We start from the raw sequence: 20172 nt of genomic DNA on the forward strand, positions 1-20172 counted from the left end.
TAGAGGGCCATGAGACTTAGACCTGAGTGCAAAAATGGAGGCTCTAGCCCCTTCCAGAGCTGAGATATCGAAACTCAAAAATTCGGCCCGAAAAAAAAACGACAGTGGTACCCCTTACGTTTTTTTTTGGGCGAAAAATTAAGTTTCTCCAATCTTCCCAAATTCTGATAGAGGGCCATGAGACTTAGACCTGAGTGCAAAAATGGAGGCTCTAGCCCCTTCCAGAGCTGAGATATCGAAACTCAAAAATTCGGCCCAAAAAAAAAAACGACAGTGGTACCCCTTACGTTTTTTTTGGGGGCGAAAAATTAAGTTTCTCCAATCTTCCCAAATTCTGATAGAGGGCCATGAGACTTAGACCTGAGTGCAAAAATGGAGGCTCTAGCCCCTTCCAGAGCTGAGATATCGAAACTCAAAAATTCGGCCCAAAAAAAATAACGACAGTGGTACCCCTTACGTTTTTTTTTGGGCGAAAAATTAAGTTTCTCCAATCTTCCCAAATTCTGATAGAGGGCCATGAGACTTAGACCTGAGTGCAAAAATGGAGGCTCTAGCCCCTTCCAGAGCTGAGATATCGAAACTCAAAAATTCGGCCCAAAAAAAATAACGACAGTGGTACCCCTTACGTTTTTTTTTGGGCGAAAAATTAAGTTTCTCCAATCTTCCCAAATTCTGATAGAGGGCCATGAGACTTAGACCTGAGTGCAAAAATGGAGGCTCTAGCCCCTTCCAGAGCTGAGATATCGAAACTCAAAAATTCGGCCCGAAAAAAAAAACGACAGTGGTACCCCTTACGGTTTTTTTTTTTGGGGGAAAAAAATTAGGTTTCTCCAATCTTCCCAAATTCTGATAGAGGGCCATGAGACTTAGACCTGAGTGCAAAAATGGAGGCTCTAGCCCCTTCCAGAGCTGAGATATCGAAACTAAAAAATTCGGCCCGAAAAAAAAAAACGACAGTGGTACCCCTTACGTTTTTTTTTTTGGGCGAAAAATTAAGTTTCTCCAATCTTCCCAAATTCTGATAGAGGGCCATGAGACTTAGACCTGAGTGCAAAAATGGAGGCTCTAGCCCCTTCCAGAGCTGAGATATCGAAACTCAAAAATTCGGCCCGAAAAAAAAACGACAGTGGTACCCCTTACGTTTTTTTTTTTGGGGGCGAAAAATTAAGTTTCTCCAATCTTCCCAAAATCTGATAGAGGGCCATGAGACTTAGACCTGAGTGCAAAAATGGAGGCTCTAGCCCCTTCCAGAGCTGAGATATCGAAACTTAAAAAATTCGGCCCGAAAAAAAAACGACAGTGGTACCCCTTACGTTTTTTTTTTTGGGCGAAAAATTAAGTTTCTCCAATCTTCCCAAATTCTGATAGAGGGCCATGAGACTTAGACCTGAGTGCAAAAATGGAGGCTCTAGCCCCTTCCAGAGCTGAGATATCGAAACTCAAAAATTCGGCCCGAAAAAAAAAACGACAGTGGTACCCCTTACGTTTTTTTTTTGGGCGAAAAATTAAGTTTCTCCAATCTTCCCAAATTCTGATAGAGGGCCATGAGACTTAGACCTGAGTGCAAAAATGGAGGCTCTAGCCCCTTCCAGACCTGAGATATCGAAACTCAAAAATTCAGCACGAAAATAAAACGACAGTGGTACCCCTTACGTTTTTTTTTGGGGGGGCGAAAAATTAAGTTTCTCCAATCTTCCCAAAACTCTGGATTCTGATAGAGGGCCATGAGACTTAGACCTGAGTGCAAAAATGGAGGCTCTAGCCCCTTCCAGAGCTGAGATATCGAAACTCAAAAATTCGGCCCGAAAAAAAAACGACAGTGGTACCCCTTACGTTTTTTTTTTGGGCGAAAAATTAAGTTTCTCCAATCTTCCCAAATTCTGATAGAGGGCCATGAGACTTGGACCTGAGTGCAAAAATGGAGGCTCTAGCCCCTTCCAGAGCTGAGATATCGAAACTCAAAAATTCGGCCCAAAAAAAAAAACGACAGTGGTACCCCTTACGTTTTTTTTTGGGCGAAAAATTAAGTTTCTCCAATCTTCCCAAATTCTGATAGAGGGCCATGAGACTTAGACCTGAGTGCAAAAATGGAGGCTCTAGCCCCTTCCAGAGCTGAGATATCGAAACTCAAAAATTCGGCCCGAAAAAAAAAAACGACAGTGGTACCCCTTACGTTTTTTTTGGGGGCGAAAAATTAAGATTCTCCAATCTTCCCAAAACTCTGAATTCTGATAGAGGGCCATGAGACTTAGACCTGAGTGCAAAAATGGAGGCTCTAGCCCCTTCCAGAGCTGAGATATCGAAACTCAAAAATTCGGCCCGAAAAAAAAACGACAGTGGTACCCCTTACGTTTTTTTTTGGGCGAAAAATTAAGTTTCTCCAATCTTCCGAAATTCTGATAGAGGGCCATGAGACTTAGACCTGAGTGCAAAAATGGAGGCTCTAGCCCCTTCCAGAGCTGAGATATCGAAACTCAAAAATTCGGCCCAAAAAAAAAAACGACAGTGGTACCCCTTACGTTTTTTTTTGGGCGAAAAATTAAGTTTCTCCAATCTTCCCAAATTCTGATAGAGGGCCATGAGACTTAGACCTGAGTGCAAAAATGGAGGCTCTAGCCCCTTCCAGAGCTGAGATATCGAAACTCAAAAATTCGGCCCGAAAAAAAAACGACAGTGGTACCCCTTACGGTTTTTTTTTTTGGGCGAAAAATTAAGTTTCTCCAATCTTCCCAAATTCTGATAGAGGGCCATGAGACTTAGACCTGAGTGCAAAAATGGAGGCTCTAGCCCCTTCCAGAGCTGAGATATCGAAACTAAAAAATTCGGCCCGAAAAAAAAACGACAGTGGTACCCCTTACGTTTTTTTTTTTGGGCGAAAAATTAAGTTTCTCCAATCTTCCCAAATTCTGATAGAGGGCCATGAGACTTAGACCTGAGTGCAAAAATGGAGGCTCTAGCCCCTTCCAGAGCTGAGATATCGAAACTCAAAAATTCGGCCCGAAAAAAAAACGACAGTGGTACCCCTTACGTTTTTTTTTTTGGGCGAAAAATTAAGTTTCTCCAATCTTCCCAAAATCTGATAGAGGGCCATGAGACTTAGACCTGAGTGCAAAAATGGAGGCTCTAGCCCCTTCCAGAGCTGAGATATCGAAACTCAAAAATTCGGCCCGAAAAAAAAACGACAGTGGTACCCCTTACGTTTTTTTTGGGGCGAAAAATTAAGTTTCTGCAATCTTCCCAAATTCTGATAGAGGGCCATGAGACTTAGACCTGAGTGCAAAAATGGAGGCTCTAGCCCCTTCCAGAGCTGAGATATCGAAACTCAAAAATTCGGCCCGAAAAAAAAACGTCAGTGGTACCCCTTACGTTTTTTTTTTTTGGGCGAAAAATTAAGTTTCTCCAATCTTCCCAAAACTCTGGATTCTGATAGAGGGCCATGAGACTTAGACCTGAGTGCAAAAATGGAGGCTCTAGCCCCTTCCAGAGCTGAGATATCGAAACTCAAAAATTCGGCCCGAAAAAAAAACGACAGTGGTACCCCTTACGTTTTTTTTTTTTTGGGCGAAAAATTAAGTTTCTCCAATCTTCCCAAATTCTGATAGAGGGCCATGAGACTTAGACCTGGGTGCAAAAATGGAGGCTCTAGCCCCTTCCAGAGCTGAGATATCGAAACTCAAAAATTCGGCCTGAAAATAAAACGACAGTGGTACCCCTTACGTTTTTTTTTTTTGGGGCGAAAAATTAAGATTCTCCAATCTTCCCAAAACTCTGAATTCTGATAGAGGGCCATGAGACTTAGACCTGAGTGCAAAAATGGAGGCTCTAGCCCCTTCCAGAGCTGAGATATCGAAACTCAAAAATTCGGCCCGAAAAAAAAACGACAGTGGTACCCCTTACGTTTTTTTTTGGGCGAAAAATTAAGTTTCTCCAATCTTCCCAAATTCTGATAGAGGGCCATGAGACTTAGACCTGAGTGCAAAAATGGAGGCTCTAGCCCCTTCCAGAGCTGAGATATCGAAACTCAAAAATTCGGCCCAAAAAAAAAAAACGACAGTGGTACCCCTTACGTTTTTTTTTGGGGCGAAAAATTAAGTTTCTCCAATCTTCCCAAATTCTGTTAGAGGGCCATGAGACTTAGACCTGAGTGCAAAACTGGAGGCTCTAGCCCCTTCCAGAGCTGAGATATCGAAACTTAAAAAATTCGGCCCGAAAAAAAAACGACAGTGGTACCCCTTACGTTTTTTTTTTTTGGGCGAAAAATTAAGTTTCTCCAATCTTCCCAAATTCTGATAGAGGGCCATGAGACTTAGACCTGAGTGCAAAAATGGAGGCTCTAGCCCCTTCCAGAGCTGAGATATCGAAACTCAAAAATTCGGCCCGAAAAAAAACGACAGTGGTACCCCTTACGTTTTTTTTTGGGCGAAAAATTAAGTTTCTCCAATCTTCCCAAAACTCTGGATTCTGATAGAGGGCCATGAGACTTAGACCTGAGTGCAAAAATGGAGGCTCTAGCCCCTTCCAGAGCTGAGATATCGAAACTCAAAAATTCGGCCCGAAAAAAAAACGACAGTGGTACCCCTTACGGTTTTTTTTGGGCGAAAAATTAAGTTTCTCCAATCTTCCCAAATTCTGATAGAGGGCCATGAGACTTGGACCTGAGTGCAAAAATGGAGGCTCTAGCCCCTTCCAGAGCTGAGATATCGAAACTCAAAAATTCGGCCCAAAAAAAAAAAACGACAGTGGTACCCCTTACGTTTTTTTTTTGGGGCGAAAAATTAAGTTTCTCCAATCTTCCCAAATTCTGATAGAGGGCCATGAGACTTAGACCTGAGTGCAAAAATGGAGGCTCTAGCCCCTTCCAGAGCTGAGATATCGAAACTCAAAAATTCGGCCCGAAAAAAAAACGTCAGTGGTACCCCTTACGTTTTTTTTTTTTGGGCGAAAAATTAAGTTTCTCCAATCTTCCCAAAACTCTGGATTCTGATAGAGGGCCATGAGACTTAGACCTGAGTGCAAAAATGGAGGCTCTAGCCCCTTCCAGAGCTGAGATATCGAAACTCAAAAATTCGGCCCGAAAAAAAAACGACAGTGGTACCCCTTACGTTTTTTTTTTTGGGCGAAAAATTAAGTTTCTCCAATCTTCCCAAATTCTGATAGAGGGCCATGAGTCTTAGACCTGAGTGCAAAAATGGAGGCTCTAGCCCCTTCCAGAGCTGAGATATCGAAACTCAAAAATTCGGCCCGAAAAAAAAACGACAGTGGTACCCCTTACGTTTTTTTTTTGGGCGAAAAATTAAGTTTCTCCAATCTTCCCAAATTCTGATAGAGGGCCATGAGACTTAGACCTGAGTGCAAAAATGGAGGCTCTTGCCCCTTCCAGAGCTGAGATATCGAAACTCAAAAATTCGGCCCGAAAAAAAAAACGACAGTGGTACCCCTTACGTTTTTTTTTGGGCGAAAAATTAAGTTTCTCCAATCTTCCCAAAACTCTGGATTCTGATAGAGGGCCATGAGACTTAGACCTGAGTGCAAAAATGGAGGCTCTAGCCCCTTCCAGAGCTGAGATATCGAAACTCAAAAATTCGGCCCGAAAAAAAAACGACAGTGGTACCCCTTACGTTTTTTTTTGGGCGAAAAATTAAGTTTCTCCAATCTTCCCAAATTCTGATAGAGGGCCATGAGACTTGGACCTGAGTGCAAAAATGGAGGCTCTAGCCCCTTCCAGAGCTGAGATATCGAAACTCAAAAATTCGGCCCAAAAAAAAAAACGACAGTGGTACCCCTTACGTTTTTTTTTGGGGCGAAAAATTAAGTTTCTCCAATCTTCCCAAATTCTGATAGAGGGCCATGAGACTTAGACCTGAGTGCAAAAATGGAGGCTCTAGCCCCTTCCAGAGCTGAGATATCGAAACTCAAAAATTCAGCCCGAAAAAAAAAACGACAGTGGTACCCCTTACGTTTTTTTTTTTGGGGCGAAAAATTAAGTTTCTCCAATCTTCCCAAATTCTGATAGAGGGCCATGAGACTTAGACCTGAGTGCAAAAATGGAGGCTCTAGCCCCTTCCAGAGCTGAGATATCGAAACTAAAAAATTCGGCCCGAAAAAAAAACGACAGTGGTACCCCTTACGTTTTTTTTTTGGGGCGAAAAATTAAGTTTCTCCAATCTTCCCAAAATCTGATAGAGGGCCATGACACTTAGACCTGAGTGCAAAAATGGAGGCTCTAGCCCCTTCCAGAGCTGAGATATCGAAACTCAAAAATTCGGCCCGGAAAAAAAACGTCAGTGGTACCCCTTACGTTTTTTTTTTTTGGGCGAAAAATTAAGTTTCTCCAATCTTCCCAAAACTCTGGATTCTGATAGAGGGCCATGAGACTTAGACCTGAGTGCAAAAATGGAGGCTCTAGCCCCTTCCAGAGCTGAGATATCGAAACTCAAAAACTCGGCCCGAAAAAAAAACGACAGTGGTACCCCTTACGTTTTTTTTTTTGGGCGAAAAATTAAGTTTCTCCAATCTTCCCAAATTCTGATAGAGGGCCATGAGTCTTAGACCTGAGTGCAAAAATGGAGGCTCTAGCCCCTTCCAGAGCTGAGATATCGAAACTCAAAAATTCGGCCCGAAAAAAAAACGACAGTGGTACCCCTTACGTTTTTTTTTTGGGCGAAAAATTAAGTTTCTCCAATCTTCCCAAATTCTGATAGAGGGCCATGAGACTTAGACCTGAGTGCAAAAATGGAGGCTCTTGCCCCTTCCAGAGCTGAGATATCGAAACTCAAAAATTCGGCCCGAAAAAAAAAACGACAGTGGTACCCCTTACGTTTTTTTTTGGGCGAAAAATTAAGTTTCTCCAATCTTCCCAAAACTCTGGATTCTGATAGAGGGCCATGAGACTTAGACCTGATTGCAAAAATGGAGGCTCTAGCCCCTTCCAGAGCTGAGATATCGAAACTCAAAAATTCGGCCCGAAAAAAAAACGACAGTGGTACCCCTTACGTTTTTTTTTGGGCGAAAAATTAAGTTTCTCCAATCTTCCCAAATTCTGATAGAGGGCCATGAGACTTGGACCTGAGTGCAAAAATGGAGGCTCTAGCCCCTTCCAGAGCTGAGATATCGAAACTCAAAAATTCGGCCCAAAAAAAAAAAACGACAGTGGTACCCCTTACGTTTTTTTTTGGGGCGAAAAATTAAGTTTCTCCAATCTTCCCAAATTCTGATAGAGGGCCATGAGACTTAGACCTGAGTGCAAAAATGGAGGCTCTAGCCCCTTCCAGAGCTGAGATATCGAAACTCAAAAATTCAGCCCGAAAAAAAAAACGACAGTGGTACCCCTTACGTTTTTTTTTTGGGGCGAAAAATTAAGTTTCTCCAATCTTCCCAAATTCTGATAGAGGGCCATGAGACTTAGACCTGAGTGCAAAAATGGAGGCTCTAGCCCCTTCCAGAGCTGAGATATCGAAACTAAAAAATTCGGCCCGAAAAAAAAACGACAGTGGTACCCCTTACGTTTTTTTTTTTGGGGCGAAAAATTAAGTTTCTCCAATCTTCCCAAAATCTGATAGAGGGCCATGACACTTAGACCTGAGTGCAAAAATGGAGGCTCTAGCCCCTTCCAGAGCTGAGATATCGAAACTCAAAAATTCGGCCCGAAAAAAAAACGTCAGTGGTACCCCTTACGTTTTTTTTTTTGGGCGAAAAATTAAGTTTCTCCAATCTTCCCAAAACTCTGGATTCTGATAGAGGGCCATGAGACTTAGACCTGAGTGCAAAAATGGAGGCTCTAGCCCCTTCCAGAGCTGAGATATCGAAACTCAAAAATTCGGCCCGAAAAAAAAAACGACAGTGGTACCCCTTACGTTTTTTTTTTTGGGCGAAAAATTAAGTTTCTCCAATCTTCCCAAATTCTGATAGAGGGCCATGAGTCTTAGACCTGAGTGCAAAAATGGAGGCTCTAGCCCATTCCAGAGCTGAGATATCGAAACTCAAAAATTCGGCCCGAAAAAAAAACGACAGTGGTACCCCTTACGTTTTTTTTTTGGGCGAAAAATTAAGTTTCTCCAATCTTCCCAAATTCTGATAGAGGGCCATGAGACTTAGACCTGAGTGCAAAAATGGAGGCTCTTGCCCCTTCCAGAGCTGAGATATCGAAACTCAAAAATTCGGCCCGAAAAAAAAAACGACAGTGGTACCCCTTACGTTTTTTTTTGGGCGAAAAATTAAGTTTCTCCAATCTTCCCAAAACTCTGGATTCTGATAGAGGGCCATGAGACTTAGACCTGAGTGCAAAAATGGAGGCTCTAGCCCCTTCCAGAGCTGAGATATCGAAACTCAAAAATTCGGCCCGAAAAAAAAACGACAGTGGTACCCCTTACGTTTTTTTTTTTTGGGCGAAGAATTAAGTTTCTCCAATCTTCCCAAATTCTGATAGAGGGCCATGAGACTTAGACCTGAGTGCAAAAATGGAGGCTCTAGCCCCTTCCAGAGCTGAGATATCGAAACTCAAAAATTCGGCCCGAAAAAAAAACGACAGTGGTACCCCTTACGTTTTTTTTGGGCGAAAAATTAAGTTTCTCCAATCTTCCCAAAACTCTGGATTCTGATAGAGGGCCATGAGACTTAGACCTGAGTGCAAAAATGGAGGCTCTAGCCCCTTCCAGAGCTGAGATATCGAAACTCAAAAATTCGGCACGAAAAAAAAACGACAGTGGTACCCCTTACGTTTTTTTTTTGGGCGAAAAATTAAGTTTCTCCAATCTTCCCAAATTCTGATAGAGGGCCATGAGACTTAGACCTGAGTGCAAAAATGGAGGCTCTAGCCCCTTCCAGAGCTGAGATATCGAAACTCAAAAATTGGGCCCGAAAAAAAAAACGACAGTGGTACCCCTTACGTTTTTTTTTGGGGCGAAAAATTAAGTTTCTCCAATCTTCCCAAATTCTGATAGAGGGCCATGAGACTTAGACTTGAGTGCAAAAATGGAGGCTCTAGCCCCTTCCAGAGCTGAGATATCGAAACTCAAAAATTCGGCCCGAAAAAAAAACGACAGTGGTACCCCTTACGTTTTTTTTTTTGGGGCGAAAAATTAAGATTCTCCAATCTTCCCAAAACTCTGAATTCTGATAGAGGGCCATGAGACTTAGACCTGAGTGCAAAAATGGAGGCTCTAGCCCTTCCAGAGCTGAGATATCGAAACTCAAAAATTCGGCCCGAAAAAAAAAACGACAGTGGTACCCCTTACGTTTTTTTTTTTTGGGCGAAAAATTAAGTTTCTCCAATCTTCCCAAATTCTGATAGAGGGCCATGAGACTTAGACCTGAGTGCAAAAATGGAGGCTCTAGCCCCTTCCAGAGCTGAGATATCGAAACTCAAAAATTCAGCACGAAAAAAAAACGACAGTGGTACCCCTTACGTTTTTTTTTGGGGGGCGAAAAATTAAGTTTCTCCAATCTTCCCAAAACTCTGGATTCTGATAGAGGGCCATGAGACTTAGACCTGAGTGCAAAAATGGAGGCTCTAGCCCCTTCCAGAGCTGAGATATCGAAACTCAAAAATTCGGCCCGAAAAAAAAACGACAGTGGTACCCCTTACGTTTTTTTTTGGGCGAAAAATTAAGTTTCTCCAATCTTCCCAAATTCTGATAGAGGGCCATGAGACTTAGACCTGAGTGCAAAAATGGAGGCTCTAGCCCCTTCCAGAGCTGAGATATCGAAACTCAAAAATTCGGCCCAAAAAAAAAAACGACAGTGGTACCCCTTACGTTTTTTTTGGGGGCGAAAAATTAAGTTTCTCCAATCTTCCCAAATTCTGATAGAGGGCCATGAGACTTAGACCTGAGTGCAAAAATGGAGGCTCTAGCCCCTTCCAGAGCTGAGATATCGAAACTCAAAAATTCGGCCCAAAAAAAATAACGACAGTGGTACCCCTTACGTTTTTTTTTGGGCGAAAAATTAAGTTTCTCCAATCTTCCCAAATTCTGATAGAGGGCCATGAGACTTAGACCTGAGTGCAAAAATGGAGGCTCTAGCCCCTTCCAGAGCTGAGATATCGAAACTCAAAAATTCGGCCCAAAAAAAATAACGACAGTGGTACCCCTTACGTTTTTTTTTGGGCGAAAAATTAAGTTTCTCCAATCTTCCCAAATTCTGATAGAGGGCCATGAGACTTAGACCTGAGTGCAAAAATGGAGGCTCTAGCCCCTTCCAGAGCTGAGATATCGAAACTCAAAAATTCGGCCCGAAAAAAAAAACGACAGTGGTACCCCTTACGGTTTTTTTTTTGGGGGGGAAAAAATTAGGTTTCTCCAATCTTCCCAAATTCTGATAGAGGGCCATGAGACTTAGACCTGAGTGCAAAAATGGAGGCTCTAGCCCCTTCCAGAGCTGAGATATCGAAACTCAAAAATTCGGCCCGAAAAAAAAAAACGACAGTGGTACCCCTTACGTTTTTTTTTTTGGGCGAAAAATTAAGTTTCTCCAATCTTCCCAAATTCTGATAGAGGGCCATGAGACTTAGACCTGAGTGCAAAAATGGAGGCTCTAGCCCCTTCCAGAGCTGAGATATCGAAACTCAAAAATTCGGCCCGAAAAAAAAACGACAGTGGTACCCCTTACGTTTTTTTTTTTTTGGGCGAAGAATTAAGTTTCTCCAATCTTCCCAAATTCTGATAGAGGGCCATGAGACTTAGACCTGAGTGCAAAAATGGAGGCTCTAGCCCCTTCCAGAGCTGAGATATCGAAACTCAAAAATTCGGCCCGAAAAAAAAACGACAGTGGTACCCCTTACGTTTTTTTTGGGCGAAAAATTAAGTTTCTCCAATCTTCCCAAAACTCTGGATTCTGATAGAGGGCCATGAGACTTAGACCTGAGTGCAAAAATGGAGGCTCTAGCCCCTTCCAGAGCTGAGATATCGAAACTCAAAAATTCGGCACGAAAAAAAAACGACAGTGGTACCCCTTACGTTTTTTTTTTGGGCGAAAAATTAAGTTTCTCCAATCTTCCCAAATTCTGATAGAGGGCCATGAGACTTAGACCTGAGTGCAAAAATGGAGGCTCTAGCCCCTTCCAGAGCTGAGATATCGAAACTCAAAAATTGGGCCCGAAAAAAAAAACGACAGTGGTACCCCTTACGTTTTTTTTTGGGGCGAAAAATTAAGTTTCTCCAATCTTCCCAAATTCTGATAGAGGGCCATGAGACTTAGACTTGAGTGCAAAAATGGAGGCTCTAGCCCCTTCCAGAGCTGAGATATCGAAACTCAAAAATTCGGCCCGAAAAAAAAACGACAGTGGTACCCCTTACGTTTTTTTTTTTGGGGCGAAAAATTAAGATTCTCCAATCTTCCCAAAACTCTGAATTCTGATAGAGGGCCATGAGACTTAGACCTGAGTGCAAAAATGGAGGCTCTAGCCCTTCCAGAGCTGAGATATCGAAACTCAAAAATTCGGCCCGAAAAAAAAAACGACAGTGGTACCCCTTACGTTTTTTTTTTTTGGGCGAAAAATTAAGTTTCTCCAATCTTCCCAAATTCTGATAGAGGGCCATGAGACTTAGACCTGAGTGCAAAAATGGAGGCTCTAGCCCCTTCCAGAGCTGAGATATCGAAACTCAAAAATTCAGCACGAAAAAAAAACGACAGTGGTACCCCTTACGTTTTTTTTTGGGGGGCGAAAAATTAAGTTTCTCCAATCTTCCCAAAACTCTGGATTCTGATAGAGGGCCATGAGACTTAGACCTGAGTGCAAAAATGGAGGCTCTAGCCCCTTCCAGAGCTGAGATATCGAAACTCAAAAATTCGGCCCGAAAAAAAAACGACAGTGGTACCCCTTACGTTTTTTTTTGGGCGAAAAATTAAGTTTCTCCAATCTTCCCAAATTCTGATAGAGGGCCATGAGACTTAGACCTGAGTGCAAAAATGGAGGCTCTAGCCCCTTCCAGAGCTGAGATATCGAAACTCAAAAATTCGGCCCAAAAAAAAAAACGACAGTGGTACCCCTTACGTTTTTTTTGGGGGCGAAAAATTAAGTTTCTCCAATCTTCCCAAATTCTGATAGAGGGCCATGAGACTTAGACCTGAGTGCAAAAATGGAGGCTCTAGCCCCTTCCAGAGCTGAGATATCGAAACTCAAAAATTCGGCCCAAAAAAAATAACGACAGTGGTACCCCTTACGTTTTTTTTTGGGCGAAAAATTAAGTTTCTCCAATCTTCCCAAATTCTGATAGAGGGCCATGAGACTTAGACCTGAGTGCAAAAATGGAGGCTCTAGCCCCTTCCAGAGCTGAGATATCGAAACTCAAAAATTCGGCCCAAAAAAAATAACGACAGTGGTACCCCTTACGTTTTTTTTTGGGCGAAAAATTAAGTTTCTCCAATCTTCCCAAATTCTGATAGAGGGCCATGAGACTTAGACCTGAGTGCAAAAATGGAGGCTCTAGCCCCTTCCAGAGCTGAGATATCGAAACTCAAAAATTCGGCCCGAAAAAAAAAACGACAGTGGTACCCCTTACGGTTTTTTTTTTTGGGGGGAAAAAATTAGGTTTCTCCAATCTTCCCAAATTCTGATAGAGGGCCATGAGACTTAGACCTGAGTGCAAAAATGGAGGCTCTAGCCCCTTCCAGAGCTGAGATATCGAAACTCAAAAATTCGGCCCGAAAAAAAAAAACGACAGTGGTACCCCTTACGTTTTTTTTTTTGGGCGAAAAATTAAGTTTCTCCAATCTTCCCAAATTCTGATAGAGGGCCATGAGACTTAGACCTGAGTGCAAAAATGGAGGCTCTAGCCCCTTCCAGAGCTGAGATATCGAAACTCAAAAATTCGGCCCGAAAAAAAAACGACAGTGGTACCCCTTACGTTTTTTTTTTGGGGGCGAAAAATTAAGTTTCTCCAATCTTCCCAAAATCTGATAGAGGGCCATGAGACTTAGACCTGAGTGCAAAAATGGAGGCTCTAGCCCCTTCCAGAGCTGAGATATCGAAACTTAAAAAATTCGGCCCGAAAAAAAAACGACAGTGGTACCCCTTACGTTTTTTTTTTTGGGCGAAAAATTAAGTTTCTCCAATCTTCCCAAATTCTGATAGAGGGCCATGAGACTTAGACCTGAGTGCAAAAATGGAGGCTCTAGCCCCTTCCAGAGCTGAGATATCGAAACTCAAAAATTCGGCCCGAAAAAAAAAACGACAGTGGTACCCCTTACGTTTTTTTTTTGGGCGAAAAATTAAGTTTCTCCAATCTTCCCAAATTCTGATAGAGGGCCATGAGACTTAGACCTGAGTGCAAAAATGGAGGCTCTAGCCCCTTCCAGACCTGAGATATCGAAACTCAAAAATTCAGCACGAAAATAAAACGACAGTGGTACCCCTTACGTTTTTTTTTGGGGGGGCGAAAAATTAAGTTTCTCCAATCTTCCCAAAACTCTGGATTCTGATAGAGGGCCATGAGACTTAGACCTGAGTGCAAAAATGGAGGCTCTAGCCCCTTCCAGAGCTGAGATATCGAAACTCAAAAATTCGGCCCGAAAAAAAAACGACAGTGGTACCCCTTACGTTTTTTTTTTGGGCGAAAAATTAAGTTTCTCCAATCTTCCCAAATTCTGATAGAGGGCCATGAGACTTGGACCTGAGTGCAAAAATGGAGGCTCTAGCCCCTTCCAGAGCTGAGATATCGAAACTCAAAAATTCGGCCCAAAAAAAAAAACGACAGTGGTACCCCTTACGTTTTTTTTTGGGCGAAAAATTAAGTTTCTCCAATCTTCCCAAATTCTGATAGAGGGCCATGAGACTTAGACCTGAGTGCAAAAATGGAGGCTCTAGCCCCTTCCAGAGCTGAGATATCGAAACTCAAAAATTCGGCCCGAAAAAAAAAAACGACAGTGGTACCCCTTACGTTTTTTTTGGGGGCGAAAAATTAAGATTCTCCAATCTTCCCAAAACTCTGAATTCTGATAGAGGGCCATGAGACTTAGACCTGAGTGCAAAAATGGAGGCTCTAGCCCCTTCCAGAGCTGAGATATCGAAACTCAAAAATTCGGCCCGAAAAAAAAACGACAGTGGTACCCCTTACGTTTTTTTTTGGGCGAAAAATTAAGTTTCTCCAATCTTCCGAAATTCTGATAGAGGGCCATGAGACTTAGACCTGAGTGCAAAAATGGAGGCTCTAGCCCCTTCCAGAGCTGAGATATCGAAACTCAAAAATTCGGCCCAAAAAAAAAAACGACAGTGGTACCCCTTACGTTTTTTTTTGGGCGAAAAATTAAGTTTCTCCAATCTTCCCAAATTCTGATAGAGGGCCATGAGACTTAGACCTGAGTGCAAAAATGGAGGCTCTAGCCCCTTCCAGAGCTGAGATATCGAAACTCAAAAATTCGGCCCGAAAAAAAAACGACAGTGGTACCCCTTACGGTTTTTTTTTTTTGGGCGAAAAATTAAGTTTCTCCAATCTTCCCAAATTCTGATAGAGGGCCATGAGACTTAGACCTGAGTGCAAAAATGGAGGCTCTAGCCCCTTCCAGAGCTGAGATATCGAAACTAAAAAATTCGGCCCGAAAAAAAAACGACAGTGGTACCCCTTACGTTTTTTTTTTTGGGCGAAAAATTAAGTTTCTCCAATCTTCCCAAATTCTGATAGAGGGCCATGAGACTTAGACCTGAGTGCAAAAATGGAGGCTCTAGCCCCTTCCAGAGCTGAGATATCGAAACTCAAAAATTCGGCCCGAAAAAAAAACGACAGTGGTACCCCTTACGTTTTTTTTTTTGGGCGAAAAATTAAGTTTCTCCAATCTTCCCAAAATCTGATAGAGGGCCATGAGACTTAGACCTGAGTGCAAAAATGGAGGCTCTAGCCCCTTCCAGAGCTGAGATATCGAAACTCAAAAATTCGGCCCGAAAAAAAAACGACAGTGGTACCCCTTACGTTTTTTTTGGGGCGAAAAATTAAGTTTCTGCAATCTTCCCAAATTCTGATAGAGGGCCATGAGACTTAGACCTGAGTGCAAAAATGGAGGCTCTAGCCCCTTCCAGAGCTGAGATATCGAAACTCAAAAATTCGGCCCGAAAAAAAAACGTCAGTGGTACCCCTTACGTTTTTTTTTTTTGGGCGAAAAATTAAGTTTCTCCAATCTTCCCAAAACTCTGGATTCTGATAGAGGGCCATGAGACTTAGACCTGAGTGCAAAAATGGAGGCTCTAGCCCCTTCCAGAGCTGAGATATCGAAACTCAAAAATTCGGCCCGAAAAAAAAACGACAGTGGTACCCCTTACGTTTTTTTTTTTTTGGGCGAAAAATTAAGTTTCTCCAATCTTCCCAAATTCTGATAGAGGGCCATGAGACTTAGACCTGGGTGCAAAAATGGAGGCTCTAGCCCCTTCCAGAGCTGAGATATCGAAACTCAAAAATTCGGCCTGAAAATAAAACGACAGTGGTACCCCTTACGTTTTTTTTTTTTGGGGCGAAAAATTAAGATTCTCCAATCTTCCCAAAACTCTGAATTCTGATAGAGGGCCATGAGACTTAGACCTGAGTGCAAAAATGGAGGCTCTAGCCCCTTCCAGAGCTGAGATATCGAAACTCAAAAATTCGGCCCGAAAAAAAAACGACAGTGGTACCCCTTACGTTTTTTTTTTGGGCGAAAAATTAAGTTTCTCCAATCTTCCCAAATTCTGATAGAGGGCCATGAGACTTAGACCTGAGTGCAAAAATGGAGGCTCTAGCCCCTTCCAGAGCTGAGATATCGAAACTCAAAAATTCGGCCCAAAAAAAAAACGACAGTGGTACCCCTTACGTTTTTTTTTGGGGCGAAAAATTAAGTTTCTCCAATCTTCCCAAATTCTGATAGAGGGCCATGAGACTTAGACCTGAGTGCAAAAATGGAGGCTCTAGCCCCTTCCAGAGCTGAGATATCGAAACTCAAAAATTTGGCCCGAAAAAAAAACGTCAGTGGTACCCCTTACGTTTTTTTTTTTTGGGCGAAAAATTAAGTTTCTCCAATCTTCCCAAATTCTGATAGAGGGCCATGAGACTTAGACCTGAGTGCAAAAATGGAGGCTCTAGCCCCTTCCAGAGCTGAGATATCGAAACTCAAAAATTCGGCCCGAAAAAAAAACGACAGTGGTACCCCTTAAGTTTTTTTTTTGAGGCGAAAAATTAAGATTCTCCAATCTTCCCAAAACTCTGAATTCTGATAGAGGGCCATGAGACTTAGACCTGAGTGCAAAAATGGAGGCTCTAGCCCCTTCCAGAGCTGAGATATCGAAACTCAAAAATTCGGCCCGAAAAAAAAACGACAGTGGTACCCCTTACGTTTTTTTTTTGGGCGAAAAATTAAGTTTCTCCAATCTTCCCAAATTCTGATAGAGGGCCATGAGACTTAGACCTGAGTGCAAAAATGGAGGCTCTAGCCCCTTCCAGAGCTGAGATATCGAAACTCAAAAATTCGGCCCAAAAAAAAACGACAGTGGTACCCCTTACGTTTTTTTTTTGGGCGAAAAATTAAGTTTCTCCAATCTTCCCAAATTCTGATAGAGGGCCATGAGACTTAGACCTGAGTGCAAAAATGGAGGCTCTAGCCCCTTCCAGAGCTGAGATATCGAAACTTAAAAAATTCGGCCCGAAAAAAAAACGACAGTGGTACCCCTTACGTTTTTTTTTTGGGCAAAAAATTAAGTTTCTCCAATCTTCCCAAATTCTGATAGAGGGCCATGCGACTTAGACCTGAGTGCAAAAATGGAGGCTCTAGCCCCTTCCAGAGCTGAGATATCGAAACTCAAAAATTCGGCCCGAAAAAAAAAACGACAGTGGTACCCCTTACGTTTTTTTTTTGGGCGAAAAATTAAGTTTCTCCAATCTTCCCAAATTCTGATAGAGGGCCATGAGACTTAGACCTGAGTGCAAAAATGGAGGCTCTAGCCCCTTCCAGAGCTGAGATATCGAAACTCAAAAATTCAGCACGAAAAAAAAACGACAGTGGTACCCCTTACGTTTTTTTTGGGGGGGGGCGAAAAATTAAGTTTCTCCAATCTTCCCAAAACTCTGGATTCTGATAGAGGGCCATGAGACTTAGACCTGAGTGCAAAAATGGAGGCTCTAGCCCCTTCCAGAGCTGAGATATCGAAACTCAAAAATTCGGCCCGAAAAAAAAACGACAGTGGTACCCCTTACGTTTTTTTTGGGCGAAAAATTAAGTTTCTCAAATCTTCCCAAATTCTGATAGAGGGCCATGAGACTTAGACCTGAGTGCAAAAATGGAGGCTCTAGCCCCTTCCAGAGCTGAGATATCGAAACTCAAAAATTCGGCCCAAAAAAAAAAACGACAGTGGTACCCCTTACGTTTTTTTTTTTGGGGCGAAAAATTAAGTTTCTCCAATCTTCCCAAATTCTGATAGAGGGCCATGAGACTTAGACCTGAGTGCAAAAATGGAGGCTCTAGCCCCTTCCAGAGCTGAGATATCGAAACTCAAAAATTCGGCCCGAAAAAAAACGACAGTGGTACCCCTTACGTTTTTTTTTTGGGCGAAAAATTAAGTTTCTCCAATCTTCCCAAATTCTGATAGAGGGCCATGAGACTTAGACCTGAGTGCAAAAATGGAGGCTCTAGCCCCTTCCAGAGCTTAGATATCGAAACTCAAAAATTCGGCCCGAAAAAAAAAACGACAGTGGTACCCCTTACGTTTTTTTTTTTGGGGCGAAAAATTAAGATTCTCCAATCTTCCCAAAACTCTGAATTCTGATAGAGGGCCATGAGACTTAGACCTGAGTGCAAAAATGGAGGCTCTAGCCCCTTCCAGAGCTGAGATATCGAAACTAAAAAATTCGGCCCGAAAAAAAACGACAGTGGTACCCCTTACGTTTTTTTTTTTTGGGCGAAAAATTAAGTTTCTCCAATCTTCCCAAATTCTGATAGAGGGCCATGAGACTTAGACCTGAGTGCAAAAATGGAGGCTCTAGCCCCTTCCAGAGCTGAGATATCGAAACTCAAAAATTCGGCCCGAAAAAAAAACGACAGTGGTACCCCTTACGTTTTTTTTTTTGGGGCGAAAAATTAAGTTTCTCCAATCTTCCCAAAATCTGATAGAGGGCCATGACACTTAGACCTGAGTGCAAAAATGGAGGCTCTAGCCCCTTCCAGAGCTGAGATATCGAAACTCAAAAATTCGGCCCGAAAAAAAAACGACAGTGGTACCCCTTACGTTTTTTTTTTGGGGCGAAAAATTAAGTTTCTCCAATCTTCCCAAATTCTGATAGAGGGCCATGAGACTTAGACCTGAGTGCAAAAATGGAGGCTCTAGCCCCTTCCAGAGCTGAGATATCGAAACTCAAAAATTCGGCCCGAAAAAAAAACGTCAGTGGTACCCCTTACGTTTTTTTTTTTTGGGCGAAAAATTAAGTTTCTCCAATCTTCCCAAAACTCTGGATTCTGATAGAGGGCCATGAGACTTAGACCTGAGTGCAAAAATGGAGGCTCTAGCCCCTTCCAGAGCTGAGATATCGAACTCAAAAATTCGGCCCGAAAAAAAAAACGACAGTGGTACCCCTTACGTTTTTTTTTTGGGCGAAAAATTAAGTTTCTCCAATCTTCCCAAATTCTGATAGAGGGCCATGAGACTTAGACTTGAGTGCAAAAATGGAGGCTCTAGCCCCTTCCAGAGCTGAGATATCGAAACTCAAAAATTCGGCCCGAAAAAAAAACGACAGTGGTACCCCTTACGTTTTTTTTTTGGGCGAAAAATTAAGTTTCTCCAATCTTCCCAAATTCTGATAGAGGGCCATGAGACTTAGACCTGAGTGCAAAAATGGAGGCTCTTGCCCCTTCCAGAGCTGAGATATCGAAACTCAAAAATTCGGCCCGAAAAAAAAACGACAGTGGTACCCCTTACGTTTTTTTTTGGGCGAAAAATTAAGTTTCTCCAATCTTCCCAAAACTCTGGATTCTGATAGAGGGCCTTGAGACTTAGACCTGAGTGCAAAAATGGAGGCTCTAGCCCCTTCCAGAGCTGAGATATCGAAACTCAAAAATTCGGCCCGAAAAAAAAACGACAGTGGTACCCCTTACGTTTTTTTTTTTTGGGCGAAGAATTAAGTTTCTCCAATCTTCCCAAATTCTGATAGAGGGCCATGAGACTTAGACCTGAGTGCAAAAATGGAGGCTCTAGCCCCTTCCAGAGCTGAGATATCGAAACTCAAAAATTCGGCCCGAAAAAAAAACGACAGTGGTACCCCTTACGTTTTTTTTTGGGCGAAAAATTAAGTTTCTCCAATCTTCCCAAATTCTGATAGAGGGCCATGAGACTTAGACCTGAGTGCAAAAATGGAGGCTCTAGCCCCTTCCAGAGCTGAGATATCGAAACTCAAAAATTCGGCCCAAAAAAAAAAAACGACAGTGGTACCCCTTACGTTTTTTTTTGGGGCGAAAAATTAAGTTTCTCCAATCTTCCCAAATTCTGTTAGAGGGCCATGAGACTTAGACCTGAGTGCAAAACTGGAGGCTCTAGCCCCTTCCAGAGCTGAGATATCGAAACTAAAAAATTCGGCCCGAAAAAAAAACGACAGTGGTACCCCTTACGTTTTTTTTTTTGGGGCGAAAAATTAAGTTTCTCCAATCTTCCCAAAATCTGATAGAGGGCCATGACACTTAGACCTGAGTGCAAAAATGGAGGCTCTAGCCCCTTCCAGAGCTGAGATATCGAAACTCAAAAATTCGGCCCGAAAAAAAAACGTCAGTGGTACCCCTTACGTTTTTTTTTTTTGGGCGAAAAATTAAGTTTCTCCAATCTTCCCAAAACTCTGGATTCTGATAGAGGGCCATGAGACTTAGACCTGAGTGCAAAAATGGAGGCTCTAGCCCCTTCCAGAGCTGAGATATCGAAACTCAAAAATTCGGCCCGAAAAAAAAACGACAGTGGTACCCCTTACGTTTTTTTTTTTGGGCGAAAAATTAAGTTTCTCCAATCTTCCCAAATTCTGATAGAGGGCCATGAGTCTTAGACCTGAGTGCAAAAATGGAGGCTCTAGCCCCTTCCAGAGCTGAGATATCGAAACTCAAAAATTCGGCCCGAAAAAAAAACGACAGTGGTACCCCTTACGTTTTTTTTTTGGGCGAAAAATTAAGTTTCTCCAATCTTCCCAAATTCTGATAGAGGGCCATGAGACTTAGACCTGAGTGCAAAAATGGAGGCTCTTGCCCCTTCCA

This window comes from Pimephales promelas, chromosome 13 (assembly GCF_988280905.1).
Source record: "Pimephales promelas chromosome 13, fPimPro1.hap1.1, whole genome shotgun sequence".
Taxonomy (NCBI): Eukaryota; Metazoa; Chordata; class Actinopteri; order Cypriniformes; family Leuciscidae; genus Pimephales; species Pimephales promelas.